Source organism: Pavona decussata, unplaced genomic scaffold (genome assembly GCF_977016875.1).
Source record: "Pavona decussata unplaced genomic scaffold, jaPavDecu1.1 SCAFFOLD_21, whole genome shotgun sequence".
NCBI classification, from domain to species: Eukaryota; Metazoa; Cnidaria; class Anthozoa; order Scleractinia; family Agariciidae; genus Pavona; species Pavona decussata.
The window spans coordinates 5,391,021-5,409,608 of record NW_028145444.1 but is presented as its reverse complement, the minus strand read 5'-3'; the positions used below and the strand labels follow the sequence as shown (position 1 = coordinate 5,409,608).

The 18,588-nt window shown below is 38.0% G+C and overlaps 2 pseudogenes; both read left to right on the top strand.

The window, feature by feature from the left end:
• Window positions 1-3,246: 3,246 nt before the first annotated feature.
• Window positions 3,247-3,999, top strand: LOC146486415 (uncharacterized; annotated as a pseudogene).
• A 458-nt stretch (window positions 4,000-4,457) lies between these two features.
• On the top strand, window positions 4,458-7,803 carry LOC146486414 (uncharacterized; annotated as a pseudogene).
• The last annotated feature ends 10,785 nt before the right edge of the window (window positions 7,804-18,588 follow it).

Below are 18,588 nucleotides of genomic sequence, written 5' to 3'. Positions count from 1 at the left end.
GTGGACGAATTTTCCAAGCAAGAGCATACTATGAAATCGCTGAGTTCTCGACACTTGGAGAATATTTGAGATCAGTCTGCCGGGCATGGTCTTAAATTCACTAAATGCCCGGCAATCAGAAATTTCAATCGAATTTCTATTGAAATCACTATAAACAGTATAAGGCTTATTTTGTTGATCTTTCCTGTAAACGACCACTTCGTCATGCCTCAAGGGTGGTCGCTTATGAGAGAGTTGACTGTACTCACCTCCACTCATATTCCTCGTGTAAAGGTAGCCTGCGAGCAGAACTCTCTTTGCATCAGTCTTTTACCATGAAGTGAAGTCGTTTGCGTAAAGTGAAAAATACAAAGAAAAAGCCTTTTCTAGCTGGGTAGTTCATCCTTCGAAAAACAACTAGCACGAAACGATGTGCGCCATCTTGCGCATGTTCCAAGATTTACGCCTGACAGTTGTGTAAGAACGCTGGTCCAAAGTTAAACGGACAAAAGTTAAAGGGAAAAGGACAGGGTGGGGACAGCGATGAAAGTAAAGTGGGGAAGAAAGAGGTTTTTCATTACAATTTAATGACTCGTCATAAACTTTACTTTATTTGGTGGCACTTAAAAGAGCCATTTTTTTTTCTTTTCCGTGCCTCAGTGCACCCCAGCGAGGTATTTTCTTCTGAAGACAACGCAAAGGCGTTAGACACTTTCTTGCCATTGTCGTTAAATGAAGGTGACTTAGACAGGAAAAGTCGAAGGTCAGTTACAAGATCCGGTTTTGGCTTCCATTGGTGTTGATTGTCCGTTCCACGCACAGGGCCAGGTCAGCATCTTCTACTTCTTGGTCGCTGATGTCTGTTGGTGTGAGCTGCACCTGTGATAATAGGTTTTGGAACAGGAAATGGACCACATCATGGTGAATCTCAATCGACTCCTCGTGCTGAAGTGAACTTTCATTCGTCTTTCAAACACGAGTCCGACCCGCTCTCTGGCTTCTTCTAATCGAACCGGATCTAGGTCTGGATTTTCAAACGTTTTTATCAGCTCAGATGGTAGGTGAGCTTTTGGCTCCAATGTATTTTCGTTGTGGTAGTAGCCTCTCCACTGTACCATGAATAGAGGCTTTCCGTTGGGGATTTTTTTTAACTATCCACTTAGCTTGACAGATGCCAACAATGTCAGATTTTCTGTCACAGAATATCCGGTCATGGGGAATCGCAGCAGTTTTTAGGCTCTTATAATAGCCCTGAGGTGGACGACTATGTTTGTCTATCTTCAAAGGCGATAAAATATTTTGGGCAAAGGAAGGAGGCTGGAATATTTATAGTCTCATGACAGAACAAAGAGATGCCAGTGGATCGAAATGCAGCAATGGATATCCCCTATTAGACAAGAGATTTTTAGAGAAACCACTGTAGCGGTAAGCGATAACTTAAAAGTTTTAAGCACAATCTTCCCAAATGGTGTATTTTTTCTATTAAGCTCGTTATGCAACCTATGCAGCTTCCGAACGCAAAACACTCACAAATAGAATATGTTTATTTACACTGAACACAATCATTTCGCTCGTGCAGAGATGATTTGACAGTTCATCATTCCTTGTGAGTTATAACTTTTGTCCAGACAACACGAATCTAAACAATCACCCATGCTATAAAGCAAAATGGGAAACCATGTCATAAAATGTTCCGTACGAAATATGCGCATATGTGCAGTTTTACGAAACAAACGAAGAGACAATAGCACTCTGTGTTCATTGTTTAGTTTGTCGCCTTCATCGAGTTAATGAGAGTTGTTTTGCGTTCATGGCAACCAATGATCAAAGCTCTTTCTAAACCTCTATGCATAATCACGTGCCATATGACAGATCTACAACTTTTTTGAACTGGAAGTGCATGTCCCAAGAACAATAGGCATTCTGCGCGATGGGCGTACTTACTGCGAGGATCTTTCTTCTATTTGATCTTTTGTCTGCAGTTGAAGATATATGTTCCATATATTTACATTCATTCATTCATGCATCCTTCACGGGTATATTACGAACTCACAATATGACCAGCTCCCAGTTGGCTTGATAGCTCAGTTGGTAGAGGTCATGGGTTTGAATCCCGTGAAGCCTGAATTTCTTCCAGGCTTTCTTTTCACAACTGCTTAAGTTGCGTACTTACTGTGAGGATCTTTCTTCTATTTGAACCCTGATGCAGTAATCAGAGTTCCAGCAAATTCTGGACAATGCGGCATCTCGGAACCTGACTTTATCAAACAACAGCATTATCTTAATTAAACTACTGCATCGTATTTATGATATAAACCACATCAAAAATGGCCACAACAGTGTTTTATGTGGAGGAGGCATAATAGATGGAACCAGGGGGAGGCCGAGGGGTACACATGTTTATCCTATTGAAATTAATAGAGATACTGAACCACCATCTGCAAAAACTCTCACTGGTATCTCCCAGTATGGAGACTTTGAATATACAGCTGATGGAATTGTAATGACAGAGAACACTGCAATAGGACAGGGAAAACTTTACAATAATGATAGCCTTAACAAACTCTCAAACAACACCTTTAACACTACTGAAGCAGCAGCTGGATTTGACATTAGCCATAATAAACATGTTCCAAAATTGGGTCCAAAATTTCAAGATCAAAGATGACGGCTAAACAAGTCAAAAGCAACAGCACAACCAAAAACAATGAGAATTCATTATGTGAATGTGAAGATTGTGGGAAAAACGTTTCTATGCACTGGAAACCTCCAAACACACTGAGAGTCCAAGACTTGCACTTCAAAGAAACCACAGTTTAAGCAGAAATCAGAAAACCTGCAATGCATGCCACATAGGTCTGCTAATTGGAAACTACCTACGTAAAATTAAAAGGCAATCTATCAAAAAACAGCCGAAACAGATCTTTCAACAAAAGCAAGAAAAGCTACCTCAAGAGTTAAAAGGAAGTGCCCAAAGACGTGTAGCAAATAAAAGGAGGAAAGCAACCAGGTTCACAGAGGAACAGACGCATATCAGGGAGAGCCGTTTGGATTCTGGTGTGAAGAGAAAAAGTGCCAGGTACACACCAGCTCAGTGCCAAAAAGAAATAGGAAGAGCGATTGACACTGACAATGCTTTGAAAGAAAGCCAAATATAGTTAGTAGAGGAGACTGGTTATGAAAGCCGGCGGACTTCAAAGGAACATCTCTTTGTTATGGTTTTCACTTAGTCGCGTGACCCTGACCCTGCACACACAAATCAACAAGATGGCAACTCGTAAGTAACTTTGCTGCAAGTCGCGCTGTATTTCACAAGTTTTCTGAACTTCCTGTGTATGTTTCGAAATCTAATGAGGAGAGTTTAAAGAGAAAGTGATTCTAGGAGAGAGCTGCACAGTATTTGGCTGCAGATCTTGTTGAAGAACGAAAGGAATTGGTATGTGGAAGTTGCCATTGGCGAAGGACAAAGCTTATTCAACATGGAGGAAAGAATGGGTTGGAGAGATCAAGAAGACGAGGGATTTGGATCATAGTTTCAGGGAGTTGATAGAAAAAGACTGTGTGTTCACATTTGAGAAGCATTTTGCAGCTGAAGCTATTGAAATCTGTGAGTATAGTTTTTATAACACATGCAATTTGCGCTTTTATTTACACTCCGGCCCTTCTATAAGCCTGCTGTTCTCTTGATTTTAATCGTTTTCGAGTCTTAGTTTTGCCTCTTTCTTTTTGTTTACAGTTCAATCTGACAAAATGACCAAGAAGAAACCACAATTTGGTGCGCTACCGACCTTGAATATGCCAGAAAAGAGTAACAAAACGACCAAGCCAATGCCAAGACCTGGCAGATCGGTGGTAAAAGACTGCAAGGAACCTTCGTCGGGTAGCGTTTACCACAAGACATTCAGTGAATTGTGTCAAAGAGTGAAAGGCTTAAAAACTATTAATGACTGGAACCACAAGTTATTTGCTAACAGACTTGTTCTCAGGAAGCACATTGAGAAAACACTTTCTCCAATGTAGATATTTTGTTAAAAATAAATTAAGGACGTTCACGCTAATTGCTTATGCACATCTTTAGTGCGCAGGTCACGCATACGCCTCGCAATGTCACGCGAACGTCATGGTTGACAAGGCACGCAGGTAAACAAAATGTCGGCTGATGTGACAACAAAAAAAAGAGGGAAAGGTGGAAAATTTATCTCTGCTTCACACTTTAAAAACGACTACTCGACGTGGAATGATTAAACGAGTTAAAGTTGAAACCTAAAGTCACAAAAAAGGTGTTGATAGCTGACAATATTATGGACAAGATGCAATAGTACGACGGAAGAAGAGTAGTGGAGTTGGAAGTTTTAGCGAAACGGTTACAGGCCTGCAGCAACTGTAAACAGCCTCTACAGTTGACAGGCATTGTAAATGAGAAACGATATGGCCTGGCGAGTATTTCGAATGTCCTTTGTTGTTGCGGTCAGATTAATATGATCAGCACCGGAAAGTGCCACCGATCAGCTGGTTCACGCCAGGGAGTGCCGATTTACGAAATCAACACTAAACTCAAGACAGGTATATGTCACAATTTCATTTCATTTGATTTCAGTTGACAGTATAGAGCTCTATTGTATTGTCCATGTGTTTGCTGTTTATCAATTTGCTTTCAATTTTCTACAATTTGAAACGATATGGTCATGAATAGTGAGGTTAGTTATTAACATGCGAATTGAATGTATGTGTTTGAATACAATTTATAAGAATGCTGCATGCAGGTATCGGCGAAACCCACGTGAACAATTTACTGGCCGCAATAAATGTGCCAGCAATTCATCACAAAACATTGAAGATAAGAGAGAGGGAGGCCGGGCAAGGCATCGAAAAGTTGTCAGAAAAAAGCATTTCTGAGGTGCTAAATAAGGAATTAGAAAGGTCTCGTAAGAGGTAAGCTATAACACACATACTGTACTAACTTTTTGAGGGACAACGCTGTTGTTTTCATTGAATTGGATATACACTTGAACACAATAATATAAACTCCTTAATATTGTGAAATAATTTTAAATAAGATTTTTATATACTCGAACTGCTTTACTTTATAGTACTACAGGATTATCAAGCGACATATGGTAATCTACGGCATGCACCCTTTATCCCACGATTCCAATATGGAGTAAAACAGCAACTTTCCCTGATACAGTTTAATGCTGGTAAGAGGTAAGCTATAACACACATACTGTACTAACTTGTTGAGAGACAACGCTGTTGTTTTCATTGAATCGTAAGAGGTAAGCTATAACACACATACTGTACTAACTTGTTGAGGGACAACGCTGTTGTTTTCATTGAATCGGATGTACACTTGAACACACTAATATACGTTCCTTAATATTGTGAAATGACTTTAAATAAGGTTTTTATATCCTCGAACTGCTTTTCTTTATAGTACTACATGATTATCAAGCAACGTATGGTAATCTACTGCATGCACCGTTTATCCCACGATTCCAATATGGAGTAAAACAGCAACTTTCTCTGATACAATGTGATTTAGTTATGTGCCACAGAGATAACATGGCCAGTGTGGATACTGGTGCCAATTTCTCCAAGATCGTAATGCCAGACACAAGTCCCTTCCACGTGGCTTGGACCTAAAGGGAGAGACTTTGCGGTCAGAGCTCACCAGTATGTTCACAATTTTTTCACAGAATGCTGAAAAACTGGCTCAATGTGGCAGCACATTGCCAAATGATCTTTCAACAACTCCATAGCCAGCAAAGCCCCAAAAGCTCGGCATTACAGCGGCTCGGAAAGTCTTGACTACCATGTAAAGGTAGCTGTTTGTCAAAAAAATCTTGGCCACAGTTATGTTGAAATGGTAAGGATTTTTTAGTAGTGCCATTCCTAGAACCAACAACAATATTGTGCAAACCCTGTGAGGTACCCACGTGTCTCCCAGTTTATCATTACCACAAAATTAATATAACCTGCCAAATAATGTGGCAACATTGAAATAACAGCAAAAGGTAGCATCATTACACTTTGCGGCAATTAGAAAAAAATTGAAATAATTTCTATTTTTTTTTCCTAACTTTTCCTAGAGCATGAAAAAAGCTTGGTTCTCCCTGGCTTATCCCCAAAAGTGGTATCAACGGCAAAAAACAAGTTGATAAGAGTATATTACCGTATATCTATTCATTAAAACGTTAACAAGGAGAATTGTTTATCCCCGGGGAAAGCCACCCATCATCATGCGCTGAAGCTAGACAAAAAAGCAAGGAAAAGGAAGTAACTAGAGGAAACAAGAGAAGTAAAGAAGAGAAGGATCCAGTTAAAAGAAGAAAAATGCAACAGCCAGTAACAAAGAACAGTAAAGGAGGGGACAACCTATGAATGAGACATGAGACACTGGAACAGCTCCGACGTAGAAGAAATACCCCCAACAACTAAAGCTCCACAAGGAGAAGTCCTATCAGAACTGAACGCAGGCATTCAAATTTTCTTTGATGTGGAAACAGCAAGTCATGGTAATTTGACTTAATACGAGTAAAAAAGAATTAAATTTTTTACTGGAAAATTAAACAACATAAAAAAACCGATCCTGTATTTCAATCCACACAACGAAGAGCATATATCATCATCATCATTATGGTTCATCAAAACTATAACAAAATTCTCAAATCTGATTAGCTATTGGAAGAGTTATCTGGACAGTGTATAGTTCAACCCATGCTAATTGCGTTAGTCAGTTGCATACACTGCACACCCAGAAACATATGGCACTTACACACTTAGCCTATGAATTATTTATGTATGTGTCAATGAACTGAATAATAATGATAAGGTGATAAACAAAGAACCAAGCTCATGACTTGGAATAATTATATCTGTAATGTGTGTATTTAATAATTATTAATCTAATTTGGAGCACTTTTGCTTTTAGAGCCAAAGAGGAATTAGGCATAGTTTCTGGTTTATGTCTTTATTTATTACTCTTTTCACTTTTCAGCAATTGATGCTGACATCATTCAATTATCAGCTGCCCACGGCAGAGACGAGTCCAACACCTACATCCTGCCTGAGAAAAATATCACACCAGCAGCCTCATGAGTGACACAGCTTACCACAGCAAGAGGAAAGCTGTATCGCAAGGGAAAACCAGTAGATGCAAAACCAGCAAAGGAAGCCCTTAAAAGTTTTGTTGAATGGTTGGAAACAAACAAACAAAAAAAAGAGCCAGTAGTACTAGTTGCTCACAATGCTAAAATATTTGACTGTCAACGTATAATTTTTTCTCTTAAGAAATATATTTTTAGTTCTTTTGAAAAGTGTGTGGTGGGTCTTACTGATACCCTAATATTATTTAAAAACAAAATTTGCCACAAAGGGAGAAATATTCTCAAGAAATTTGTTTCAGATCTTTTGGGTATTTCTTATGGTGCTCATGACTCCCTTGAGGATGTCAGGGATCTGCAAAAGATTGTTTCTTACAGGGAGGTAAATGAGAAAACTCTGTGAGTCCAGCTTCACCACAGCTTTTGCCATCAATAGTACAAAGTACTCCATAAACAAGGCTACCAACTTGCAAACCCTTCAGCCCCTTATTGCTTCTAAAGTTATTATAAAAGGCCTTGGGGACAAGATAGCAGGTTCTGGGCTTATGATGAGCCACTTGCAGCATTCATTTTCAAGGGGAGGGAAGGATGGGCTAAAAAGTGTTTTGACAGAAATAATCAGTGGGAAGGCAAGGGTAAAAACATCCTCCAGAATAATCACGCAACTTTGTAACTACTTTACCAATACACCTACATGAAAGGGGTAAATCAAAATACATGTATACATCAGTCAACACCAGCAGAGCCTATTCCCATCTAAAGAAAATTAATTTGAGCACTTTCTCTGTCATCCCAGGTGCTGGATATTAGCCGACACACAGGCATTTAAAAGGGAAGTATCACTTATGAATTTGATGTCATTTGAAAACCCAAACATATCTGTCTGTCAAGAGAAACAAAATAATTGTCTAGTTTTGTTATAAATTATCACCCTAGTGTAATAAAACTGTCGATTACTGCCTCTTGCTAGAGACATAGTAGGTCAGCATGGATTGAAACTTGAAAAATGTGAGGCTAACGTTTTTCATGAGTTGTTCTTTTCAAGAACTGAGTTAATCTCTTTCCTCTCGATGTTCTAAAATTGTTTTGTAGCTATGTGAAGATATTATTTTACCATTTTTAACTAAACAGGTCAAAAACCTCACGAGACTTCCCCTTTAAGTTCTGGAAGACTTCATTCTCAAATGAAGATGATTAATGAAATATAAAACAGCAGAAACGAACGATAAGATCCAACGTTTCGGAGTGATCATGACTCCATTTTCAAGGGAACTATGTAATGGATCATGCAAATTACATCATTTAAAGAATTTAGGGAAAGTAGTAGATTTATAATCACCATCAAATCAATCAAGTTTGCCACAACCCCCAAACAGCACTCCAAAAAAAAAAAAGAGTTAACATATTTTATTTAAATAAAACCAGACTCATTTCAAAATTCCTTTTCCTTTTAATCCATCCAGCCCCATTCAAAGAGCAACAGTTTAATACTCCTCTATATCTGGAAAATTGATAATTCATAAAATTAGTAAAGTTAGTTTAAGGGGCATTGCCATAGAAAACCATAGAACTTCCCATGTTAACTTCACTTTCAGTACTACTCTTTCAACAGCAAGAGGCATATGGATGAATACAACCTCTGCAAAGAAAGCACCAACAGAGGGACCAAGAGATTACGTTCAGATTGATTACCCTAGCTATGAGGACACATGATTAATTTGATGATATTCCTCTCTCATAACATTCTTATAGAGGCAGTGTCCCCTCTCCTAGAAAGCAACCTTTCTCGCACAACTTCAGGTGAAAAATGAGAAAGTGACAATATTGAAAGTTGAAATATTAACTATAAACAAACCATAGATTATACTAAACGTTATAGTACTTCCTTCTTTAACAAAGTCACCCATGACCAATTTTACTCTAATTTTAATTCCACCATTAGAAATCAAGTTGTTTATCGGAAAATCAGGTACAAAGAGCGATACAAGATGACATAATGGCATTGCCCAGGCTTTAAGGAGAATATTCTAAGATTTGTACCCGCAGTTTTTCAATGACACAACACAGTAGCTTTCAAAAATTATTGTTATTACTATTACTCATGGTTATACAGTGAACATTTAGGACATACTCAAGTATTAACCTTGCCCAATCAGAAAATCACTTCGTTGATATTTAGTTTTGAATGTTTATGTTTATCAAGAACATTATTTCTCTTAATTGTTCAACCATTATGACTTGATCCAAAAATTACCAAGCATTCAACACAACATACATGTAACATTTGCTGATGCTATCAACTGTTTCTTTTTTTAAAAAGAAAACAACAATATTGTTACAGTTTATGGAGACATAAAATCCACAACGTCAACATCGTTAAATGCCTGGATTTCAATTGCTGCAGTTAAACCTATGGCGTTTATTCTGGCAGTCCCTTTCAAGCGTAAAGCTTTTAAAACACACATCAGACAACACTCATCTAAAATCAAATACACAGAATCCGGAATTCAGCAGTCACTGAGTTTTGCCACTTTTCCTGGGCAAATCTGTTTAAACTGGTATGAAAAGTTTGGTGTCAAATAAGGGTTGAAAAGGACCAGTTTAGAACCGTGGTATAGTTCAACAGTAATGAGCTTGTGAGGCAAAGACATGATCCTCTCCTTTCAAGTAACAGACGAAGAAGTCAGATTGCTAGAAGAGATTTTTTTAAAATTTCCAGGCATAGAAATTGCCCATGACAAACAGATGGTCAAAAACGTTTTGTCTTAATACCAAACTCCTTTTCATTTTGTGCTCACACTTCCGAGTAAATCGTGCTTTACTTGTGATTGTGCTTGAGTTCTGCATCTACGCCATCGCATGTCACACTATTCACTTTAGAAGGACCCTGTCCCGGAATAAAGTTAGTGTGGAAATCTCAAGAGTATAGTATCAATTATGGCTACTGTCAATACGGTAGCAGCCAGGTGGGGTATCAGTTTTACCAAGAGCGCAGACCATTTATACAAGCCTCAAACATTACCTACTTGGACTGCAAGCTTTGCAAGAGTCACATCTCACTTGGGTAAGTACCTTATTGTTCAACTAAATGATTTTTTTTTTTGATTCTAATACAATCACATTAAAAGCCTTGTTTTTGTACCTCCACAGGTGATGTAGTCTCCTTTATAGCCTTTTTTTAGGAGGTAATGCAACGCAATGGCCTGACATCCCAAAAAACGGCTAGCAAGGAGACTATGGGTGATGCAATTGTACTCTTCAGAGAAAACAATGCTCTATTATAGGTTTCTGTTTATTTTAGTATTCAATTTTGACCAGTTTCAATTTCCTAGATCCTTTTGTTTTGGCAGATCTAAATTTCTCTAGAAATTGAATCATGCTTAACTGTTAATAGTTATGCCTTCGCTAAGCTTTTAGATTTTAGATATGCATCTATATATAGCTCTCTCTCAAATAGAGCGACAAAAGATAATTTTTGTTGTCTCGTCCTTGCATAAGCTACTCATTTTCCTAAATTTTTTTGTCCAATCAAAGAGCTTTCTCTATGTAATCTCATTCTAAACACATGCGATTTGCCGTTCAGAAACTACTCTTGGGTTTCTTTCCAAGCTTTCACAGAGGCCTACAACGAGGCAACTGAGGGCTCTACTATCACTATCACTTTCTTGCAAGCCAACAAGGTAAAGAATCGACAAATAGTCGCTCACTAACTTAACTAAAAGGTGGACAAGGTCTTTATTCTACAGTTCTCTTTTTACACCATTTTTATTTTTAACCTTTTAAACTGTCTTAGAAAACGAGAAGAACTTCTTGGTCAACCTTGGCAGAAACATGGTCTCAGACGCCTTTTTTTGTCACAAAATTGAAGAGGAGCTTCGAGAATGAAAGATGAATTAGGTGTTCCAAGGAAACGACAAGGCTAGCTTCAAAACTGTTCTGACTAAGATAAACGAGATGCGAAGCACGGAGATATACACATAAAGAAAGTGACTTATCTGAAGCGTGCAAAAGCAAAGGTTTGTCCTTGTCAAAGACCTCCCATTTCTGCAGAATCTGAGGTGGCCAAATGCGAGTAAAAAAGAGATGGGAGGGGGGTGGTGTTTGCTATGTAGACCTTCTGGCTGTTTAGGTATATAGGCTACTTGACACCACTTCATGTTTTCTACAGATTTGTTTCTTTGCTACGATGAAATATTTTCATAAACATGTGAAAAAGATTCAATTTAAAATCAAAAATTTTCAAGAGTAGAATCACATGGTACGTAACAGGGGTAAAAATAAGTTAACTTAAATAGGTTTATCAAAGTCGTGAATGTATTTTTTCAAGTAAGTTCAGCTTTGCTTTCAATTTGATGGGAAAACAGGTTGACAAGTAAAATAACTTTTTCAGAATTGGTATTCATAATGCTTGTCAGTCTAACACTGCTTACATCGTTTAGACTGTCAAAATTTGTTTCCATGGATGAAATTTGAAAATTATGGTTTCCCCATTGCATGTGTTTGTACTTAGTACTATTGTACTGTTTAACGGTAATTTAAAATTCAAATGGAAATGTATTAGCATAACTTCATATTGACATAAATTCAACTTTGCACTGTAACGAACACTTACAACTGAAGATGACTGATCGAAACATGTCTTGCAAACTCAAAGTTCTTGTCCCTCTTTTGTTTTGTTTTTTTCTCTACAGATCTTCCATTTAGAGTCGTAGTCAGCTCTGAAATTCCAACTAAAAAAGCAGCAAGAGCAGAAGGCCTCTAGGAGGTATGTAGACAAAGTTGTTATCACTACTATTGAAGATGTAACCAGTTTATTGGTAAAGTTAACACATTAATCATAATTCTTGAACAATTCTTGATTTCATCTATATCATCTATTCTTTTTTTCATCTATAAATTCTATGACATGACACAAATGATTGAGGTACGTGTCATGAGTAGTCTTGAAAATGTATTATTTTGCTGTCAGTACTTTATGTACTATCCAAACTTTTTAAACATACCAGTGTATTCAGGATCGGTTAAAATTCTAGAAGTTTTTTTGCACACTGCAATAATATTGTCAGGTTTAACTTTTACCAAAGATACGGCATCATTCAAAATGGCATACAATGAATGTACAAACAAAGTTTATAAGTAATAAATAATCCCCTGTTTTCTTAAAGTACTGAATGGTTGGTGGACAGTGGTAATGCAGGTACATTATTTAAAAATCTATAAAAATTTCTTTGGAAAACTTATTTCTCCACTGGATGAGTTGTTGAGCCCTAACATGTATACTCGTTTGTGGGAATTTACAGTCGTTTATGAGAGATGACTGTTAAAATGTCAATCCCTGTCTATTTGTATATCGCAACTGGTAAAAATTTCAAGGCTTCAATATTTTCAGTGCATGAACTTCATTATAAATTTAATTTGAGGGAAATTTTACTTACTGTATGGGTGAACTCATTGCCTTTTGGTCTGTTTTAATACTAAAGTAGAAATCAAGTCACTGTTGGGCTTGTTCCAATTGCAAATTGCAAAGAAAAAAGGTAAGTTAATTTATTGTTATTAGTTTTCATGAATTATTATGTGGTAAAATGCCCAAAATTAAGGCAGTAACAATTTGCACCTGAAAGTTTTTTTTTAACCGTGAACGCATTTACACTAAGTATCTTTTACTAGATCTTAAACATAAAGAAAGATTACAGCCAGTTTCATTGCAGTGTACACATGGATCCAGGTTTTTTACCAAAACATGACTCACCGGTTATGATTAGCCTGTCATGATTTGAGCAAGATCCAACAACGGTGAAAGAAATTTACCCATGAATCCATAAAATGAATCCGTAGAGTAATCACTTACTTTGTGAAATGCTGTATAACTGACATCCAAAGTTTTTCAAACAATATTTGCCACCCATGATTTGCCAGTAATGATTTGTCTATAGTCAGAAAATGATGAAAGTAGTTTCATGATCCTTTTCCTGTATGGATTTTTATAATTTGACGAAGTTATTATCATTATCATTATGTTTTTATGCTGCGCCGCTCTTTATGGTGAAATTTCCTTCACCAGATCATGAGCAAATGATTAATGACGGGCACATCACATTAGCCTCTATGGAGCCTGAAATTTCCTGTGATTTAAAGTCATCTGAATATTCTAAACACTCAAATTACCATGCAATGATAATTTTCCAATTGTCCTGGATCTGAGTCTATAAACAAGGTCTGGGATGGGTATTAATTTATTTACAAAACAAATGCCATAGGGATAATAATTATTATTATTATTGTGGGCTATTAATCTGCCCTGTGCTATTATTGGTAGAATATACCCAAGAGTAAATTTCTTTTTCCCTTCCGCTGAGACTGTCACCTTGTTGTGGTGGGGTTGCTTGAGTGTCTCTGACCCTAAGACCTGTATTGGAACAATTTTGAATTTCCCACTCAGTAGGGTTATCTATGCTAAAAAGGTCTAAATGCAATATTCAACTTCTATAATTCCACATTTTGCATTGACAATTTAACTTCCATATCTCAAATACCATTCACATGCGACATTCGTTTGTGTGTTCTACCTATGGCGTGATACGTGTGCATCACAATCCAACATTCTTGTTTTCCTTCTTCACAAACCAAAAGTCATATTTTAAATTCAACTTTCCTTCCTTTACTTGTGACATTCGTGTATTTCACTGCGACCTTGATGTTCCGTGTGTGTGATTATGGTGCGGAGTGCGATATGCTTGCAGCGCAATGCAACATTCTTGTTTGGACATTAAACTTCTCGTTTGAGTGAACCGACGTTGAGATGGTAAGCCGTTGTGCAAAACTCGTGAACTCAATAGTTTGCAAGGCGTGCAGGGCCAGGCGCAGGTGAAGCAGTGATGGCGGATAACGCAAACACGTCTGCGAAGGCAACACTTCGCCGCATTACTGAAAAACTGTTAATGCTGGCAAATAGAGGTAGGTTGTACTTTTGTTTTTATCACATTACAGTCGTGGGGACTTAAAGCCTTTGGGTTAGATTTCACGTTTTCGCCTTTCTTGTGCATGCAAACGAAAATGTTGTCATCGTTGTGCAGCTGGACATCAACTTTTCAGCTGTTGCAGATATTTTTTTAATAACGCGAAACAAAACCTTGAATGTACTGGACGTTGCCATTGTGAATATAAGTTCCCCTGCTAGTCAGTCAAGTCTGTTTTGATCTTTTTACATTTTTCTATTAAACTGAGACAAGAAAATATTGAAAAAAAAATTAGCTGTCATATGTCACGTTTTTAAAATCCAAACTAATAATCATTTGAAATCCACTTCCATCCAAGCCACGTTTTCCATCCTCACTTTCTAGTGAAAATTTATAATTGCTTGAGTGTTGTTTTACAAAATCAGACCGTTATTGTTTGGTTTTTGGGTATGTCTGCACGCCTCTGAAATTCATGGTTAAAAAAAGGACTTTAAGCTTTAAGAGCAAATGCACAAAAATATTGATCAAAGCGCGGCCATGCTTAAAATTTAATCTACCTTCATTTGGAGTTTGTAGCGAGGTATTAGTGAGTTTTGAAAGGTTTCAAGGTTTATTAAAATTTAAAATTTAATCTACCTTCATTTGGAGTTTGTAGCGAGGTATTAGTGAGTTTTAAAAGGTTTCAAGGTTTATTTTCAAAAATACGGCCGAATTTTAGAAATATATGAGAAAATCGATTTCGCGCTCTCGCTGGCCAAAAATTGTCGGAATAAATTAGCAAAAATTAGCATTCGGAAAAACGCTCTCGTGATAATCGCTGAGGCTATATCATCGAAAAGTTGGTACTGAACTTAAACAAAGAATTATTTGTCACTAAATATCAGTTTGTTTTTCGAATGTAGATGATATTTCTTAATGCGAAAAAACACATTCTTTGATATAGATCTAATAACAGCTTTGGTAAAGCAAGTTTGACCTTATAATTACAAACTGAGTTTTCGATATGTGGCCACTCTCCAATCGGGTTAATTTTATAGCTATAAAGTGTGCAAAGAACTCGTCTTACACAGCATATAAAAATTGATTTGGGTTATTTAGCGAGGGCTTCATAAAACGCCATCGAAATCTGAGTAGTTTGACTGAAATGTGAGCTCATTAGCATATTGTCATGTCCTTAATATGCAAAGCGACTGTAATCACTTATTAAAGCCGAAAACTCAGGTTTTGATTGAAATTATGAATCTAAACTCGTGCTTCATACTTAAAAAGGCCGACTTACTTCAGAGTGTGCTCCAGCAATGGTCCATGTGATGCGTCGTTTTCAGAAACGAAAGGTAACTTCGTTGAAAGCGAAAAAATGTTTGGTCAATCGTCACCAGTTATTGTTAGTAATGCGTGACGCTCGAGTATGACATTGTCACGCATACCGATAAAGTGAAGTTTGGAAGATCACATTAATTTCATCTGTCCTTATGATTTGGTGGCGAATTTAGTAGGTTTGTGTTCAGTGAAATATTGTATACCGGTTGCAATACAACTTAATACCGTGTTTTGGGCACAGTCGAATAACTTGGGTAGCTTATATATCGGGGAGGTGAGGTGGGGACGTGGGGTTCTGGGGCGGCGGTGGCTTACAAGCGGTATGTACAGGCCTGCAAATGATCCCGGCCCGCAAATGATCCCCGGACTGGAAATGATCCTCAAATTGAACTGCAAATGATCCCCGGACGGGAAATGGAACGAATTCTTAGAAAGTAAGGATGTCAGCCCAGTGAGGCATACTGTAATGTTACCATGGAATGAATCGAGCGAAAGAACGTTTCGTTGCCATCTTCAAAAAGTAAAACAGGGAGTGAGTGCTGTCTTAGATGAAGTAGCACCCAATCAATCAGAAACGTTGTGGCATTCGCTTGGTCCATCGTTGAACCAACAATTCTCTAGTGACAGCGAAAGCGAGGGTGAGGAGGTGGATAACAAACTCATGAACGCTCTGACGGAGTGCTACAGTAATGCAAGCACCTGGGACATACAGCGTCAAATACTTTCGATAATGGCAGACAAGGCAACTTTCCGAACCCGGTACAGATTCAGTATTGCAAGAAAGCATACAATCCTTCATGGAAGAGGTTTTTCCACTGCAACAGTCGTCCCAGAATAAAATGTTCATGTCACCTGCACAGGTCAACCACTTCTTGGATTTCATAACGAGTCCTCACGTCATCCAGGATTTGCCATTCGGAGAGAAGACTATCAAGTTGTCAAGAAATAATGTCGTGACAGTCCCTAATGTTATCCAAATGTTAATCCCTGAAACCATTGTAAAGCAATATCTTGCACATGCAGTGGAGTCCAATTTTACCCCTCTCAGCCGCAGAACTCTGTTAAACATCCTTTCCGTTTGTACAGCCTCTACTAGAAAGTCGTTGCAAGGTCTGGACTATATAGGTTCGGCTGGAGCTCAGGCTTTTGAAGATCTTATCAATGTGGCAGAGCGCTTGGGAGACCATTTAATGGGGATGACGTGGGCTAAAGAACAGCGGGAACGCCTGGTGTCTGCTAAGCGCTACCTAAAAAGTGACTACAAGGTATGGAATGGTATGGTATGGTGTACTGAAAAGCTTACCATTTTACTGCATTTGAATCGAATGGAGGTACGATTTGGTGGATATAGCAACTTCTTTTCAGACAGCTGTTCAGAGTCCCCACATGGTCTGAATACAAAATTTCCCCCTGCAATGCTGTAACCTATGGCTGTGGTTGTGAGTGCAACTGTCGAACTTCTGTAGAAAACTGAAATTTATTAATTTATTTATCAGAATTTACTTGCTTTTTGTTTTGGCGAAAAAAACAACAACAACAAGAACAACAAACCAAAAGCTGATCACCACTCATGAGAATACCCTTTACCACCCAAAGCAAAAAAGGGGAGAATTTATTCAACAACTGTAAAAAAAATATATCTTTTTGGAATAGCTTTCGGCTGAGAAATGATTTTTTTTCTTTTCATTTCTTTTTTTTTTTTTTTACAAATGCGAAATGTCACTCAAACTCTCGCAACTTGTCTGGGATTTGGTCCTTGGGCTTCTCCCATTGCATTGTCTCTCAGAGCGATATTAGGGACTGGTAACTACTGTGTAACCAGTTTGCAATTTGGCGCAATTTGGCAAACTTCGGCTGTTTTGGTTCAATTTTGAGACTTTTTCTTACGCTTCACGAATCCAAAACAGTGAGTTAAAAATAGTGGCTGGAAGAGATTATTCTGTGCTCGACTTTGACTCTGGAAAAGGTGAAAATAATGAAGAATTTCGTTTTGCTGACAAAGATGATATTCCCCTACTGAAAACACAGACGAGGAAATGGACAATGTGGTTTGTGACTGAATACAAAAATACATGCATATGTGGTAGTGAGGTAAGAACTTTATATAAATCCTGTTTGTTGCGCATAGAATTCAATTTATCCCTAAGGAGTTTGCACGGAATTATTTCAGTGTGTTACATAAACATTTACATACTGCATCAGTATATAAGCTAATGTTTTCCAGCTACGTTATTTTTCTTTCCGTCTCAAGTTTGTATTGCGTTGTGTTCTGCGAGCGGGCATATTTCTCAGCTGGGAAGCGTTCTTTGCATTTCATTTTTATTTTCAAGTTTTTTATGGCCACAGTTTTGTAAGTATTTTTCTTTGTTGTTTGGTTGTATATTTCGGTTTGTTTATTTCGCGTGGTTCTTGTTGCTTTTTTCAGTTTGTAATTTATAATTCCCGTTTTATTTTATTTCAGTCGAATCACTCACTAGCACACTTGTTTTGGGTTATACGTTATCTTCGTATTTCCCCTTTTTCATCTTCATTAAACTTTGGAAGTGCATTCAAGCTGTGGTATTTTATTTTTGTGTTCATGGCGGCGGCGGCTTTGGCCTGCCACATTTATTTGAAAAACTGTGTGGAAGTTTATGTCAGCAACCCAGTTGGTTTTGGCCACATGCTCTCACAGGACCGTCGAGTCGACGACCGCTCCGGGAGTGGCACTCCTCGCTTAGAGTTGAAACAAAATTTGAAAACTTCACGGAACGGATATAAGGGTCACGTAACAAGGATTCGAAATGAGATTGAAGCGTTGATGGTTTCGTGAGAGTATGAATGTGTTCGAAGCAAGCTAGCTAACCTGGAACCAGCATTCACGAACTTTCGGCGTGCTCATGAAGCTTATGTACAGTGTCTTGATGATCCGGAAGAAATTTTTGAAGCAACAACTTGGTTCGAAGATCTAAGCGACGAGAATCGCCGGTTTGTGCAGCGCATTCAGAAGTGGCTTGATGGCTCTCAGAGGTTGCCTTCGGTGGATGCGAATGATTCAGCCAGCCAGTATGGCTCTTCTTCGGTGTTCAGAAAATCTCGGAGTTCGGTTTCTAAAGCAATTTCGCATTTAACGGTGAAGGTCAAAGAGGCCAAGGTAGAAGAGGCTCTCGCTGAGTTAAAAATGCAGCAACTCAAGAAGAAATTCGATTTGCAGCAAAGACGTGTGGTAGTAAAGCGCGAGGAGTTATTGG